We start from the raw sequence: 18,309 nt of genomic DNA on the forward strand, positions 1-18,309 counted from the left end.
TGCTCTCGAGTGAATCACGGTAGCAGCTTTAATAAGGATTAATCTAGATTTAGTTTACGCTAATGAATACGTCTGCTCAAAAGAATGAAGAACGGTGCTGGTCATATGCGATTTTTGTTTTTTGTGTGATTTTTTTTTTTTTAATGATCGATGAATTATTTGTTTGTTGTTATTAATGCATTGATTGATGTGGATTAATTAAGTGAGAACGCAAAGTGTCAAATGTTTGTCAGTGTGCCATGACACACAGCGTTCATCCCATCACACGCTCCGCTCTTAAACTTCAAATGTAAAGCAAACCTTGAACACCCACCAGAAACACACAGCATTCATTTCAACAAACCTCCTCAAAGCTTTCGATGCACTCAAGTATTTGTGAGTGGAGATGGAGAGAGAACACGAATCCTGGCAGTGTGAGGTGTATTGTTATCTATTTTATAGAGAGATTCAGACCGGAGGGAGGATGTGTAGCTCTTTGCCCTCACAGACTGAGACTCTGAGGACTGGAAGTGCTGCTCCGGATCCACTCCAGGATTTCCATCTCTCTCTCACATCCCATCCACATTCAGTAGAGTTAGTGAAGCCACAGAGATCAACACTGCACAAAGAGTCTAAAAACATGGCAAATAGAAAACAAGTAGGGTTTTTTTTTTTTTTTCATGTTTTAATGAATTGTGCGTCTCTAATTCAGGGTTTCTGTAGGTTTTATGAAGGTGAATTTAAGAGTTTTTAAGACCTCGTTTAAACCAAGGACATAATTTAGGGAAAAAGTTAAAAGAAACACAATAAAACAATATGGTCTCTAAATGTAAATGACTTGAAGTTTGAAAACACAACTTTCAACCGATCTCCATTACTTTACATTTAAAAGTATTTAAGTTACATAAAATACTGAAATAACTTTTACTGCATCTTTTGATGACACCGAAAAAAAAGGAAAAAAAAGTGCTGATCTTTTTCAAACTCCACTGACAAATACTCATTCTTGTTTTAAGCATAATTCAATTCAAGTTTATTTGTATAGTGCTTTTCACGATACAAGACGTTGCAAAGCAGCTTTACAGAAAATTAAGTTTCTACAATATATTTAGCAGTAGCTTATCAGTGGTGACTGCGTCAAATTAATGTACATAAGGCAGAAATGTACTGTAAAATTCAGTTTAATTCATAATCCAAATTCTGTTCCCCTTCTCAAAAAAAAACGAGGCTTCATATCGTTATTTTGCTTCTCAGGCAAAAGTATCTTGATTGAAGTGGGAGAAAAATATTACAAAAATTGTAATTGTAAAGGTAATTTAATGCCGTGACTCTATGATTTTAAGAATTTCTGCAATGATTTAAGGTCGTTTAAGGCCTTGATTTGTGAAAAAGGAAATTAAAGTCTTAATTAAGACCTTTGTAAAATCTGTGCTGAAAATACATCTGATTGGTAAAATCCACAACATACTTCATATAGACAAATAATTCTAATCGGGTGACGGGTCAATAATTATTAGCTGCTGAAATTTGATTGTCTGCTGGAGTCCTTATTTAGGTAAAGGACTGTTTTTTAATGGCTTGGTTGGCATGTGCCCTAAAAAAGATATATATATACACACACCCACACACACACACACCACATCATATTTTTTATATATATATACAGTACAGACCAAAAGTTTGGAAACATTACTATTTTTAATGTTTTTGAAAGAAGTTTCTTCTGCTCATCAAGCCTGCATTTATTTGATCACAAATACAGAGAAAAAAACGTAATATTGTGAAATATTATTACAACTTAAAAATAATAGTTTTCTATTTGAATATACTTAAAAAAAAATAATTTATTCCTGTGATGCAAAGCTGAATTTTTCAGCATCATTACTCCAGCCTTCAGTGTCACATGTAACATCCAGTCTATCACATGATCATTTAGAAATCATTCTAATATTCTGATTTATTATGAGTGTTGGAAACAGTTCTGCTGTCTAATATATTTGATGAATAAAAGGTTAAAAAGAACTGCATTTATTCAAAATAAAAATAAAAAATTCTAATAATATATATTCTAATAATATATTTTCTTTACTATCACTTTTTTATCAGTTTAACACATCCTTGCTGAATAAAAGTATTGATTTTATTTAAAAAAAAAAGAAAAAGAAAAAAAATTACTGACCCCCAAATTACTGACCAGTAGTGTATATTGTTGTTACAAAATATTTTTATTTTAAAAACATAGCTTCTTTTTTTAATTTTTTTTTTTTTTTTTTTTACTTTTTATTCATCAAAGTATCCTAAAAAGTATCACATGTTCTGAAAAAAATATTAAGCAGCAGAACTGTTTCCAACTTTGATAATGAATCATCATATTAGAATGATTTCTAAAGGATCATGTGATAATGATCCTTAAAATTCAGCTTTGCATCACAGAAATAATGATAATTTAAAGTATAATACATTTAAAAACAATTATTTTAAATTGTAATAATATTTCCCAATATTACTGTTTTTTCTGTGTTTTTGATCAAATAAATGCAGGCTTGATGAGCAGAAGAAACTTCTTTCAAAAACATTAAAAATAGTAATGTTTCCAAACTTTTGGTCTGTCTGTCTGTCTGTCTGTCTGTCTGTTTCTGTCTATCGGCGGTATAATCGGCAGGGAGATAGGTCGGGATAGATATATAGATAGATAGATAGATAGATAGATAGATAGATAGATAGATAGATAGATAGATAGATTTGTATTGTAGTGCCTAGTGTGTATCCTCAGAACATCCTGTTGTCCATGTTTATGTCTGAAAAAAAAAAAAAAACAGCATTTCTCTGACTTTTGACAAAATCGAGAGAAATGCTACAGCAAGAGCAGACTCAATGATCACAGCAGTATTTCATGTCAAGATCTCCGGCTGGAAGACTTGTTTTCAGCCTCTCTCAGACTGCTCCGCTCTCTGATAATGTCACGCACTAGCAGACTCACTCAGCAGCTCAGGCCCTGTATGCAGCTGAAAACAGCTTTTATTCTACTTATTTAAGCATTATTATAATAATGTTACATTTTTACAGAAAATGTTATTGGTAAGACTACTTAATAATAAAGAGTCTCGGGGTCCTAAGAATTTTGTTGGTAACACTTTACAATAAAGTTTCAATAGTTAACATTAGTTGATGTGTTAAATACTATTAAGTAAAATATTAGACTAATATATTTGTTACAGTATTTATTAATCTTCGTTAACATTAGTGATCCTTATTAGTTCATGTTAGCTGAGGACCATTAAATAATATTAAAAGATTTTGATTTTAATAATGTATTAGTAAATGTTAGAATTAACATTAACTCAGATTAATAAAGGTTTTATAAATATTTTTTTTAAAAATGCAGTTAACTAATTTTAACAAATGTAATCTTATTGGAAAGTGTTAACATTTTGTTTAATTTTTTTCCTCCCAAATTCTGTTTTCTTACTTTTCTTTTTCTAACTAGATTTTGTTTGTAAAGGTTAACATTACATTACATTTTAATAATAAAAAAGATGTGTAAAAAATAACTGAATTTATAAACCTTCAGCATTTTAATACAATTAATGCATTTTAACGATAACAGTGCCCTATGAGATATTAAATTCTGTGGTATTAGTTTAAATTATTCTGGATTCTGTTTTTTTTTTTTTTATGATATAATACAAATTTAAACGGCAGTAATTAAAAGAATGCATAAAAAAAATTAAATGTAAATTTATACAAGTTTAATTTTTTTGGCTAACAAACAAAGTGCTGCACAACAGAGGTTTACGGTTTAAACAAACATGGAAGAAATTTAGTGATACTTTGTAATATTCCTTTAAAAATTATATTTTAATCAATTTATATTATTATTGTCATTATTGAAGAAGTACATTCAACTGTACAATATATATGTTCACTTATGCCGCAAACCCAATACTTTTAGGATAAACTAATACTTGCCCAACAGTAAATATTATAAACACTTAAACTTGAAGAAAAGCACACATGAGGTATTTCAACTGGCAGTATCAAGAGAATGCATTGGTGTTTGTGTAAGATTCATGCATTTAAGGCTATATACATTTTTTTTGTATCCAGTATCACATGCAGAGATAGTCATAAGTAAGGCTTTAATAAGCTGGCTGACTTAAAAGTGTGCATTTTGTGGTGGTCTCGAGACATTGAGCTCAGACTGAAGCCTCGGGGTTTGTTTCGCAAAACGACCAGCCGATTGTTCAATATCCCTGACTAAAGTGATGCGTTTCTGAGTGAAGCGACATACTTACTGGAAAGCGATGCGGGCAAGACTTTGTAATTTGGACGTCGGCCCGCATGGATGTGTCATTTGACTGGCAGAGAAGCTGACTTTATTCTGATAATGAGCTTTTGTTGTTCTTTGGAAAGACATGCAGAGATGAAAGGGTTTCAGTTGAGCTTTCTGTAGGACTCGTCTGCTTTATGCTGTCTGCTCTGCGGTCTGAAACATGTTGTCGTATGCCTTGGCTCTCTACAGTCACCATTTATTTCCACACACCGGCACAGTCTTTCAAACTCACCTTCTGCCAGCAGCAGTCGAGATTTACATCAGAGCTGGGAAAGCAGTAACAGTCGCCCTGAACGAGCCTGCCAAAGCGTGTGGCGCTTTATCTCACGCTTTCTTTTAACTCAACTCATGTTAAGGGGGCGAATCCTGGGCCATACATAATACATCACATGCAAAGTTCCATGCATTGCCATGGCAACAGTTCTAGCTGGATTGTAATTGGCTGTGATCCTGTTCCCTTGGACCTGACTTGGAATTTTATCAGGAATTCTGGTCAGCGGCTGGAAAAGTAGCTGTTCTTATGCATCTTCCTGGTGTTTGCTGTGGGCTCAAGCCAGCATAGCCAATCTCGTTGCACAATATACCCCATTTTCTGCTGCTCGACAGAACTTTATTTATTTTATTATTATTTTTTCCTTTTCAGTGTTTCAGGGTCTTAAAGCAGCTCAGCTTTAATGTTTCTCTCCAACTGCGTGCACTGAGTTTATGCCTTTTTGGAACCCATTTTGGTCCACTTTATTTACACATCTGCGTAATCTCAAACGTTTCTGTAGACAGAAGTTTACAGAATTTCCCGAAAATAAAAGCTTGAGGATTTGAAATGTTAAACGCTCGAGGGTTTGAACATTTAAAAGTGAAGAATTTAAGGCAGAAATATTGGTAAGTTGTCGAGTTATATAATCTTTATAATAATGAAATATTCATTTGTGTTTAACAGTACAACTGTAAGTTACAACAGTAATATATTTATGTCTTCAGTACCATAATTAGGTTTAAAATCTAAAGACTATGAATAAAGACTTTGAAAGAGGTCTCAGCTGGTTTCAGGATATATATATATATATATATGTATGATTTCCAAATATCTTGGCTTGCATTTTGGTTAAAATTTTCAATAATTTCTAACTTTCCTCATGGAAAAATCCCTGAATAGTCATCATTTAGGCAGAGCAGCAGTGCGTCTATCAAGTGTGCGAGTGTGAGGGCCGTTCCAGCAGGATTCCTGCCTGTCACTCACCCTCCATTAATGCAAATTTGATTGGCCTTTGTGGCTTTAGGAACAGCAAACAGCTGCATGCAAATCCAACACACTCCCCCCTCGACCGGCCCCCATTGTGTCCCGGACTCCACGGGGGATTTCTCAGACAGAAAAATGGGTGGAGAGCAGAAAAGGATGGTGTCATCTTTAGAAAAGTATGAGAAGTCCCACAGTAGACCCAGCAGGGACTTCTTGAGCCTCCTTGTCTTTTTTGTGATTTTCTTCCCTTATTACTAGACGCCAAGTAGCTTCAGAAGAAAAGGAAAATGTGCAAACTGCTCTCGAGTGCCTATAATCCAATATACAGAGCAATGCGGGGCTTATGATGTTGTACTGCATTTTCCAAAAGGATTTAGATGTATTCGACTTCTTTTAAAATGCAGTGTTCGTCTTTTTAAGGTTTCTTTCTTCTCAGCACTTCGGCTTCTAAATTTTGCTGTTGCTCGAGGAATTCTTTCCAACAGAAAAAAGTACTTGTGCCAAAATGCACCACAAGGCAAAAAAGTTTGTTTAATAATAAATACAAATGATTTTTTTGTGGCATCAGTAAGTGATTTGTTTGTTTGTGGGTGTATAAAAAAGCCCAACACAGTGACAGTGACTCACGTCAACCGTCTGAGTTTGGGACGGGACTGTCTGATTTAAGGGTTGAAAACTGGCATAATTATTCATTATTCTTGCAATTTCACCAACACTTGGATATATGATGCTAGTGAGGCAGAAATGATCTGACCTGTTGATCTCGGGTGAGCTGGGAGCGATTTTAAATCATTCAAGCGAAAGAAGAGGCGAAAGAACTCAATTCAGTTCTCGCACACTGTTTTGTTTTTTTATGCTTGTTTTTTTATGCACACATACAGAAATGCAATGCAATCATTTCCCAAATGTGGAAATATTACCAAGTCTGTAAACAGGATGATAACAGAGGCCAGAGACGAGATGCACTGAAGACGGACACGAAGAAGAGAGAAAAGTCACGCAAGCAGAGAAAATACAGTTGCATTACGTTGCAGATATTTTTTGTTTGTTTAAGGTCAGTTTGGCCAGTAGAAGAGCAAATGAACAATTAATAAATTAAAATAATAATAATACAAATAAATAAACAAATCAGCAACCATATGGAAATCAGGCCATTTAATTGTGAAAAATTTGGCAAGTGGAATCGGTCATAAAAAATCCTGATCAGTGCATCCTTAACTGGAATGCATTTCCAGCTTAAAGCATGGTTCATTTCATTTTTATCTTTGTTTTATTGTATCTATTTGTGCTAAATGGTTATTATTTATTTCAATATAAGGTTACAGTCAACAATTAAAACTGTAAGTCTGATCAATTGATCGATCAATCGAGGCAAGGCCAGTGAAAAATTTTTCCAAGGCAAGTAAAAACAAATTAAATTTAAACCACTGGGCCAGCAGAATAAATAAGTGGAGTAAATAAGTGCAGTTGTTTTGGGGTATTTAGGGGAAATGAATGATAATGACAGACAAAACCAGGTTCCAGACTGTGACTAATCCACAACAGACCTGACTATAGAGATGAAGAAACATGTGAGTGTGGAAAAACACTCAGGGACACGTTTGACGACAAGCTCCTTTATCATTACTAACAACTGTCATGAAAAAATGTCTTAATACTTACAAATATCAACAAATGCATATTATAATACTCTGAGGATGAGAACGATCAGTCATAAGGATTCTTTTTTTTTGGATATGTAAAGTTGTTTCTGAGCGCATCTGTAATATTTATGGTCAGTTTGCATTAAGATATTGTTATTGTTTTAATATATTTTCTGTATGTATTCATAATCATAAATAACAATCTGGGATTATTTAACTTTGCAAATACCAAAAAATGCATCACTTACAAAGTGTCTCTGGCAAGAAAACGTTTTTATTTTTTTTATTTTTAAATCCAGAGGGTTTTGTCTCTCACACCAAAACCCCTCAAGAGGTGAGTCGAGCAGAAACAGCAGAAGTCGTCATACTTGGGTAAACTTCTATAGCACTGAATGGGAGACTAACACAAATATATATATTTTTGCATTCTCATTTGCTCAAATATAGCAAAAGGAAAAAATAGAGAGAGACCGATAACGGCAGTCAGTAGAGAGAACGATGTCGAATTGACCGTCACTCCCACAGACGCTGTACAAGAAACACCCTCGCATCAGCGTTAACCACTTTAATGCAATTTGATGCAAAGGTAATATAATACAAAGTATAGTGTTATAATTGTACATACATCAGCCTGATGGTTTGGTGGTTCTGAAACCATTTTAATCGGTTGGAAGGAATAATTGGTCAAATTTGGCTTTAGATCAATTATGCGTTGCGGTTGCACAAAAAGGCGTGATTGGTGGCGCTATGGCACAGAAAGCTGTTTTGGAAACTGTGATTGGGTACATTGCTTAATGCTGCACAGACATGTTGTAAATAGAAACCATTGATGCTCCACCGAGCGCAAACACAAAAACACGCTTTGCCAGATCTGTTTCTCCAATATCCTATTTTTAGAGCTTTCGTTTTGAGGCTTACACCTGCATAGAATTGGGCCTGGCTTCTTAACAGTCTGTGTGTCTTGTGTCTTTCTCATTGGACAAAGACGATCGGATGATCAGCTGAGTGGCGAGTTGCGCCACCTAGTGTGCAGGTGTAAAATGCATTCTCGGTCAGCGACACCCGTTGTGCAGTATTGGGTTTGAATCAGAGTTCATCCACCAAAATGACCCAAATTAAGTTGTTTTTAGCCCAGCATTGGTTGTGCATTTGCAAATAGTTTTTTTGCAAATATGAATTAGGTTTTGAGATGGGAAGGACAACACAGAGGTGAATGAACAGTGCTGAAACTCATTTCACGAGACTTGAATTTTGCACTGTTATCTAACCTCATGCATAATGCAGTGCAGTGATTAGATGGAAATGAAGAATGTGAAGAAACTCTCAGAATCTAAACGACGTGAACACACTCTCCTTCCAACAACAACTCTTTATGCATGTACCTCACGCAGGGGTGTAATGTTACAAAGTTATAATAACACTGATGTATTTTTGGGGAGAATCTGTACTTTTACTTATTTTAATTACTTTAACTCCACTATATTTCCTAATTAAAATGTGTGCTTTTACTCCGATACAATTCCCCGAAGCATTTTTGTTACTTACTACTAAATAAATTCAGAAGAACACAGACTGCAATAAAGTAGGTTTTACGAATCAGTGTTCTGGTGCTTGCAATTTAAGACTCCTAAAAAAAAAATAAACTTTGCACACGTGATACATGTTAGTTATATTTTAGATGCTGTATTTCGCTAATGAAAATAGTTCCAAATAGCACTGTTCTGTGCTGCTGAGAGACACACAGGATGGTGTTTCCTTATTAAATGAATCAGTTTTTTGAACAAATGATTCAGTGACTCATTAAAACAGTCAAATATTTCATCAACCTTTTAAATGAATCGGTTTAATCTCAATGACTCGCTCATTATTACTGACTTGCTGCCACCTAATGGGGGCTTTAATAAAGTATCTTTCTATGTTTTAAATATTTCTGAATATCAATATTCAACATTTTATGTTTAAAACAAAACATTATTTATGCATTTGTACTAACTGCTGGTTAAATGCATCCATGTCCCCTCTGAGCTGCATTAAACCGTCAGGGTAAACAAATCTAAATGTCACTTCAGATGCAGATTTTCATATTTGCAAAAACGTTTTTCTTATGTTGAAATGAAAGTGTCTTCGTACCTGATGAAGTGACTCTTATGTTTGTAAAACATACATAATGGAACAAAGAGTTAAAACTGAACACATCTTGCTGCTCAAACTGTGTATAGAACAATGTTTAATATTTAATTTGCTCTCTTTCTATTTTGAATTTACTTGTACTTTTACTTTCAATACTCAAATTTAATATTGAAAAGAAAATAACAAAAAAAAAAAAAACACTTTTCATACTTAAGCACAATAAATAGCACATACTTTCCAACTTTTACTCAAGTAGTATTCCAAACGGTGACTTCAACTCCTACCAAAGTTATTTTCTGGTAAGATATCTGTACTTTTACTTAAGTGTGGCTTTCAGGTACTTCTTCCAGCACTGACCTCATGTGACGTTCTTCAGCTTTGGTTTTAAACTTTAAAATAACAATTTAGCAATGAAAAGATGATTTAAAATTGTCTTAAATTATATTTATAACAAGAAAACAATGGAAGAACTTGGAATTTAAGACTTATAACTGTAAAGAAAGCTAGGCACTCAATGATCTAAAGCACTTCTTCAAGCTATTTGCTCTTTTTTTTTTTAAGTGTGTCTTTTCAGAAGCCAATGTCTCCTTAGTCATTTTTTGTTTGGCCTGTCATACTGGAATATAAAAATATGGCAGGCCTCTTTTCAAGACTGCCAGAGAAGGACTGCATGCTGTGAGAAATCAGGAAAGGATTTTGCTGAAGCTTACAGTGATATAATACACCGTCCACGGAGGAGCTCGTGTACGGTTTGAGGTCCAAACTCAGTTTGCAGAAACTCAGCTCGTAATCTCTCTCTCCGTCTGTCATGTACACTGATAAAAACAGACTAACACTGGCCTCACAATCTCAGATGAAGGCTCATTTAGCCACACAATCCTCTGAAACACATCTCTGCTTCCATGGACAACTCTAAAAATACATCTTCAAAGTTGTATATAAAGATTACCGAAGTGAAGTTCAACATTCAAATTCAAAAAGTTTAATTCAATGTGCTACTTGATGTTTCTTTGCAATTAGTGAAATTAACTAGCAATTTCTGAGTGAAAATTGTTTCTGCACACAGTTATTTTTTTCAGTGTACTGCACTGAAATGATGACATTGTATTGAGTCGATCAATGCTCAAATTAAAAGTTTTTAACTAGAGATCTTTACTTATTTAGCATTAAAATTCATTCAAGCACAGAGACGCAATCTAGAGTTATTTTCTCTAAATAAAGGCAAACATAAAAGCTAAATGTGACATTTTGGTGGGTTTGTGTGACATTTGAGAAGTTTATTTAAATTAAAAGCTGTTATAAATGTGATAATGTTCTGTAAAAGTTAATAAACGATAAACAAAAACACTGAAATTTACAATAATTAAATGTTAAAATGATGTTTTTCAAAATATAATGCTGGTTGGCTATAATTACTCATTTGATCCTCGGAAACTGAAAAAAGAAAAATCAATTTAGTAGTGGCATTAATATTAGTAATACATATGTGCATTCAATCTTTATGATCACAAACTGTATTGTTAGGTGTGATTAATCACAAATAATCCTGATTAATATATTATATTAATAGACTAAACGACCTTTCGCCAGCTGCATCACAGGCAATGGCAGGTAAAGAGGGTTTTTCCAGCAAGAGAGCTGAATCATAATCAAGCATATATTCATAACCCTCAAAGGATTACAGCAGTGATCTATAATAAGGCTCATCATAACACAGAGGAAGAATTTACAATTACTGGACGTGTTCCAGGAAATGAGATGGCTTAAAAACTAATTGTTCAGGCTTACTGTAGTTAAACTGAGTCAGTTCGACAAGTAGCCCAAACTTCGTGCAAACTTAAAAAAAGGTCCCCTAATCATTCAAACTGATATGGAGCGCTGTCTGACTTCGTAGAAAGTCTATTTAAGAGAGACAGGTTTAGCCCTCACTGGCAGTAACCTCGTGTCTTTCCACTCGAAACACAATCTGTTCACTAGCGCTCTCTCCCTGCTGCTGACAAACACATTAAACACATATTTTCCCAGCTCTACTCATTTTAATTTAACTGGTTTTAAAATCAAATGAACTCACATTCCCATTCTGCAGAGCTGTATTAAATAAATAGATAAAAACATACTAGGGATGCATATAATTAACCCTTTATAATGCATTTGGGTTTGTTGCAACCCCTGGAGAGATTTCTAATAAATGCAAAGGTTTTAGTAAAGAAACAAAACTCAAAATAAACTCAAGACCCTCAAAAATCTCACACACACGGGACTGAATTTTGTTGATCAACATGAATATGTACATCTATTGACGAGCCACTGCAACATGAAAAACAAATCAGTTTATTCATCTGGAAGTGAAAGTTTATGCAAGTAAAATGAATTTATTTGAGTAATATTGATGTTATTTTGATGTTGCTTTGCTATTAATAAATATTCAGGTTTAATAAATTTAGAGCAATCATGAGTTTTAAATTTAAAGGAATTTAATTCATTCCAATATTTATATATATAGGGTAAGTATATATACAGTACAGACCAAAAGTTTGGAAACATTACTATTTTTAATGTTTTTGAAAGAAGTCTCTTCTGCTCATCAAGCCTGCATTTATTTGATCAAAAATACAGAAAAAAAAACAGTAATATTGTGAAATATTATTACAACTTAAAATAATAGTTTTCTATTTGAATATACTTTTAAAAAATAATTTATTCCTGTGATGCAAAGCTGAATTTTTAAGCATCATTACTCCAGCCTTCAGTGTCACATGTAACATCCAGTCTATCACATGATCATTTAGAAATCATTCTAATATTCTGATTTATTATGAGTGTTGGAAACAGTTCTGCTGTCTAATATATTTGATGAATAAAAGGTTAAAAAGAACTGCATTTATTCAAAAAAAAAAAAAAATTATAATAATATATATCCTAATAATATATTTTCTTTACTATCACTTTTTATCAGTTTAACACATCCTTGCTGAATAAAAGTATTGATTTTATTTAAAAAAAAACAAAAAAAAAATTACTGACCCCAAATTACTGACCAGTAGTGTATATTGTTATTACAAAATATTTATATTTTAAAAACATAGCTTCTTTTTTTTTTTTTTTTACTTTTTTTTTTTTATAGTATCCTAAAAAAGTATCACATGTTCTGAATAAATATTAAGCAGCAGAACTGTTTCCAACTTTGATAATGAATCATCATATTAGAATGATTACTAAAGGATCATGTGATAATGATCCTAAAAATTCAGCTTTGCATCACAGAAAAAAAATGATAATTTAAAGTATAATAAATTTAAAAACAATTATTTTTAATTGTAATAATATATCACAATATTACATTTTTTTCTGTATTTTTGATCAAATAAATGCAGGCTTGATGAGCAGAAGAAACTTCTTTCAAAAACATTCAAAATAGTAATGTTTCCAAACTTTTGGTCTATACTGTGTGTAATATAATATATATATATATATATAATATATATATATATATATATATATATATATATATATATATATATATATATATATATATATATATATATATATACATACACACAAAAATATTGTGTATGTACCCTATGTACCCTACATCATAGTATTTGGTAGTTCATGTGCGACTTGAAATTCACTCAATTCACTGCAACAGATACAATATGGTTTTAGTCAAAAAAAAAAAACATTATTAAGTTAGGACTGTTTTATACAATAAATCTTGGTGTCTAAACAGACTCAGAACACATGTCTGCATACAGAAGAATATACAGAATATGAATGCATAATGAGGGTTAACTGCTAAACTGTTAACCAACAGAAAGAATTTTGATGGATTAATCAGCTAAACACTAATTACGGACATTTAAAAAGTAAATATATGACAACATACACACTGCAGATAAATGTATTAATTCAGGGGAGTGACAACAGCATTCTACGAGTGATATAAAAGATCAAGGAAAACTTGGTTTCTCATGTCATGAGCCTTTATGACTATTCTTTACTGTAGTAAAACACTGTGGTCTTAATTGCACCATTTTGTCTACTTGCGCACTGAACAGATAAATCAAACACACACTCAGCTGAGGTTAATGGTGTGGAACATTTAGTAAAAGATTGCTGTTTTTAAGCATCTCATCTTTCCAGAAGTCATTCAGAACACAAGAAACTCACAGAAATACGCGCCTCGCTGCTCAAAGATGAATGCCAGATGAAAACAAACAGTGATGTACAAAGATCTGAGTGCAGATCCAAACCTCCCAATTCCCAAAGTTATAAAAGATAAACCACAACCAAAACATAAAAATTGTTTATGTGTCAGCTGATCAAAGTGGCGCATTTAAGGGAAAGAAAACCTCTTCTGAACTCTTCTGAAAAAAAATAAAAATCCTCAAAATGCCAAAAGTAGTAGTTAGCAGTCAGTAGAGGCTTCGCTAAAAGACCTGCGACATGCAATACATTTCTGGAGAATCAACAAATGAATTTACTAGGACACATTAAAATCCGGATCATAAAAGCAAATATGTGTTGTTCTGAGAAATATTCTTTCTGGCCAGCTTTAGTGGCTGGAGATATGGCTTTTCTTGTTCCACGGCTGACTGAAACTGAGGCAAAGCTGTGTGTCAGGTGGATAAATCATATCTCTGCTGTGCTTGAGGATATTTTTCCCATAGCAATGCACTGATAATTCATAATAGCCATGTCACATATTCAAGCTTCAGACATGAGCTACCAAACACTAAAACAATACTAAAAAACGTTTCACACACAATCAGCCTCACCAAATCAGATTCATCAGGAGTGTTATTCCACTGGACAATATACAGCTGACACTTTATTTTTGGGGTTTTTTTGCATACTCCAGTGAATTATCTCAATTGCAATGCAAACATCAAGATTCACACTGGATTCTGTAGCTTTTAATTTTTGGCTTTGCCAGTTGTATTCATAATATAGTACAGCAAAATAGAGTAAGAGGAGGAAATGTTGGGGAGAAAGGGGGACAACTGGATCGTTAAAATGCCAAGAGCCAAATTTTTTGGCCGATTTCACCTCAAAATCAAAAGAAAAACAACACATTGGTTGCATCTGAGTATGCATACTTTCCTACCTCATAGTAGGCATGAAAAGAGTTCTACTGTGTGCAAATGCACAGCATTCATAAAACAGTGGGCAAGATACTGAACTGTGCGTGAAGTCATGGATGCATTTGTGGTTTAAAAGTATATCTTTTTTTTTTTTTTGTAAAATGACCGATTGTTTCACTAGATAAGAGCCTTATTCCTCGGCTGGGATCGTGTAGAGCCCTCTGAAGCTGCAGTTTGGACCTTCAACCCCATGATCCCCAATGAAGTCCATTATATGGAGAAAAATCCTGGGATGTTTTTCTTTGAAAACTTAATTTCTTTTCGACCGAAGAACGGAAGACATGGACATCTTGGATGACGTGGGGTTGAGTAAATTATCAGGAAATTTTTATTCTGGAGTGAACTAATCCTTTGACGTGTGAGCGCATACACACACACACACACACACACACACACACACAGATCGGAGATCGCGCAGCGCGCACACAGAAACATCCAGGAGCACAGAAACTTCTTGTCAGTGCTGCCAAGTGACTTTTATTAATAAAATAGCTTCGATACTGAATCACTACACTATATTTCTCAGCAACAAGGGGGTAAGATCAACTAAAGTAACTAAACTCAGTTTGTAGAGACAGACACGCTGATGCAGGTAACTCACACACAACTTTCATCTCTCTCTCTCTCTCTCTCTCTCTCTCTCTCTCAGAATGGTTATATTTCAGAAAAAAACGAGTAGTTTGCATCACTGGATATAGCTGTCAGCCATTTAACATTTCTTTCATAAAACAGTTGACTAGTATTAAATGATTCGCAACTTCCATCTCACCTCGCTCTCTTTCAAAATTAAACTGATGCTTTGCGCTGAAAGTCACGCTCTGATGCTGTGACCAGCCTAAAAATAACACTTTTAAACCTTTTTGTCATTCTAAAAATCACAACGTGTAAGACTTTCAGATATCAGATAGTCTGGCCATTAGTAGATATTGGGGGGGACTTGTTCTCCTCAGTGTCTATGATGGTTACAACCCTAATACAAAGAACACTTTACTATCCCATGAGGCCATAGGAGAGGATTGGTGAAGGACAGCAAACTGACGCAGGTAGATCACTGCAATGACAACATGAAGAATGTAGTACAGCCAGCTGGATTACATTCATTCAACATGGAACATACCTTTTAACAGTCGTAATTACTTGTTCAAAAGAGAGTATGCGATTGTTTTTTGTTTTGTTATTTATTAAATTCCGTAGAGCAAAAACACACCTGATGTATTCTTTAAAAATGCACTTGAGAAGTTCTTTTCATTACACTAAAAACTGTTTTCAAAGTAAAACAAGCTACCGAGGCACTAATAACTTTAACATTTTTGTTACATTTACTTTGCCTTTTGATGTTGCAGTGAAACTTGACCTGACCTACACTCCAAAGTGAATTATTTACATCATGTTCAAACCTCGTTGCTATAATCTCTGGCGTTCTGAGTATTGAGTGAATTCTGACTAACTTAACTCTGATTGCCAACTGAGTTCATGCACTCAACAGACATGTCTACAATTTCAGGACTGACTACGCAGGACTATGAAATAACACACAGAATCAAAGCAGAACAAATTCAATTTGCAAACTGAATCCAAACACACCAATATTTCAAACAGAACGCCTGCCATCGTCATTGATCTGAACTAACATGAGCTAAATAATGAGCTGTTTTACAGCAGAGTCTCCACAGCCTCCATTAACACATTCACTGAATACAGCTGTACAATATCTCTTAGAGAGTCTAGAGTCTTACCTTCTGAAGTTTGTATAAAAATCACAGCTAACACAAGGCCATGCACCAGGGGACGTTTCCACAGTGAAGTAGCCATTCTGGTCATTCGAGAGCGTCTCCAGATGCTGGACAATAGTTCAGATTGTAAAGAGGATCTAGACAGTACGCAGGCCACGCAGACATCAGCAATCTGCTGCTCTCCACCTTTCACCGCTCATGCTCCATCTGAAAGCACATTAAAGACAAAATAATTAGCATTGTGAATTGGGATCACCAAAACAGAAATCACATCACACTGAACATCAAGATGTAAAATCTCGAAACACTGAGTAGATAGGTTTGTAATTGAATAAGTACGGCGTTTTATTTCCTCCAGAAACAGTCTATAAAGGCTAATGTGTGTGTGTGTGTGTGTGTGTTTGTTTGTTTGTGTGTGTGTGTGTGTGTGTGTGTGTGCTATAAAGGCTAAGTGTGTGTTTGAAGAGCGGAGAAGTCTTAGCATTTGCCGTCTAGGTGTAGCTAATATACTGTCCTGTGCATAGCACTTCATCTTTTATATCATGAGATTTTGGCCAAATGTATTCAATAACAAAAAAAACTGCACACCCATATAGCTACAATAAACTTTATAACCTGTAAGCTGATGAAAACGTAATGCGATGCACTCGCTGCCTCAGATGCAGTCATTAATGACGGACAAAACACAGATCTCAGGCATTCGCTGATCAAAAACCTCATAACTCCATCTGAGCTTGATTTTCATAAGATGTTAATATTATAATGGCACATACAAGTGTCTGATGATCACATATAAAGCCACAATACCAAGAAAGAAAAAAGAAATGTTTTTATATTTCCTGAAAGTGGTAGTGGTTTACTACGGTTTCCACCCAATTGCGACGATATGTAAATGTGTTGTTTTATCATCACCAACAACACAAAGCTACTCATCGCCTTGTGTTCATATAGCTGACTTAAGCTCAAGTTTCACATTAAATATAACAACACAAAGCTACTCATCAGAAAATAAAAGGAAATTTTTTTTTTTCTGGAGTGAACTAACCCTTTGGGGCGTTTGGCGCATCCACACACACACACCCACACCACACAAAGGGGGGAATGGGCCCCAAGCGCGCACACAAAAACCATCCGGGAGCACAGAAACTTCTTGTCAGTGCTCCCAATTATTTTATTAAAAAATACCCCGGAACAAATCCTACACTATATTTCTCCGCTTAAAAAGGGGGGAAAAGGATCACAAAATAACTAAACTCATTTGAAGAGGGGGGCCAGCTGATGCAGGAAACTCACACAACTTTCATCCCCTCTCTCTCTCCCCTCCCCTCTCTCTCTCCCAAAAGGGTTATTTTTTTCAAAAAAAAAAACGGTATTTGCATCACGGGAAATTAGCTGTCAGCCTTTTTAACATTTTTTTCATAAAACAGTTGACTAGTATTAAATGTTTTAAACTTCCATCCCGGGCTCTTTTTAAAAATTAAAAACTGATGTTTTGGTTTAAAAGTCCCCCCTGTGCTGTGCCCAGCCTAAAAACCTTTTAAACCTTTTTGTACCAAAAATTCCCGTGAAAGACTTTCAGATACAGAAGTCTGGCCATTAGTAAAATATTGGGGGACTTGTTCTCCTCGTGTCTATGATGGTTCCCCCCCAAAACCAAAGAACACTTTACATCCCAGAGGCCTGGGAAGGTTTGGGTAAAGGGACAGAAAACTGGAAAGGTAGACCCACTGAAATGCCCAACATGAAAAATGTTAACCAGCTGGTTACATTTTTTAAAACTTGGAACAATTTTTAAAACAGTCGTAATTACTTTTTCAAAGAGAGTTTTGGATTGTTTTTTGTTTTTATTTTTTTAAAATTCCGTGGAAAAAACACACCTGTTTGTATTTTTTAAAAAAATGCATTTGGGAAGTTCTTTTTCATTACCCCGAAAACGTTTTCAAAATAAACAAGTTTACCGGGCACAATAATTTTCTTTTTTTACTTTTATTTTTGGCCTTTTGATGTTCGTGAAATTTTACCTGACCTACATTTAAAGTAATTATTTACATCATGTTAAAAACCCGTTGTTATAATCTCGGGCCTTTCCCGGGGATTGAGGAATTTTTTA

The sequence above is a fragment of the Cyprinus carpio genome, chromosome A2 (assembly GCF_018340385.1).
Source record: "Cyprinus carpio isolate SPL01 chromosome A2, ASM1834038v1, whole genome shotgun sequence".
Classification (NCBI taxonomy): Eukaryota; Metazoa; Chordata; class Actinopteri; order Cypriniformes; family Cyprinidae; genus Cyprinus; species Cyprinus carpio.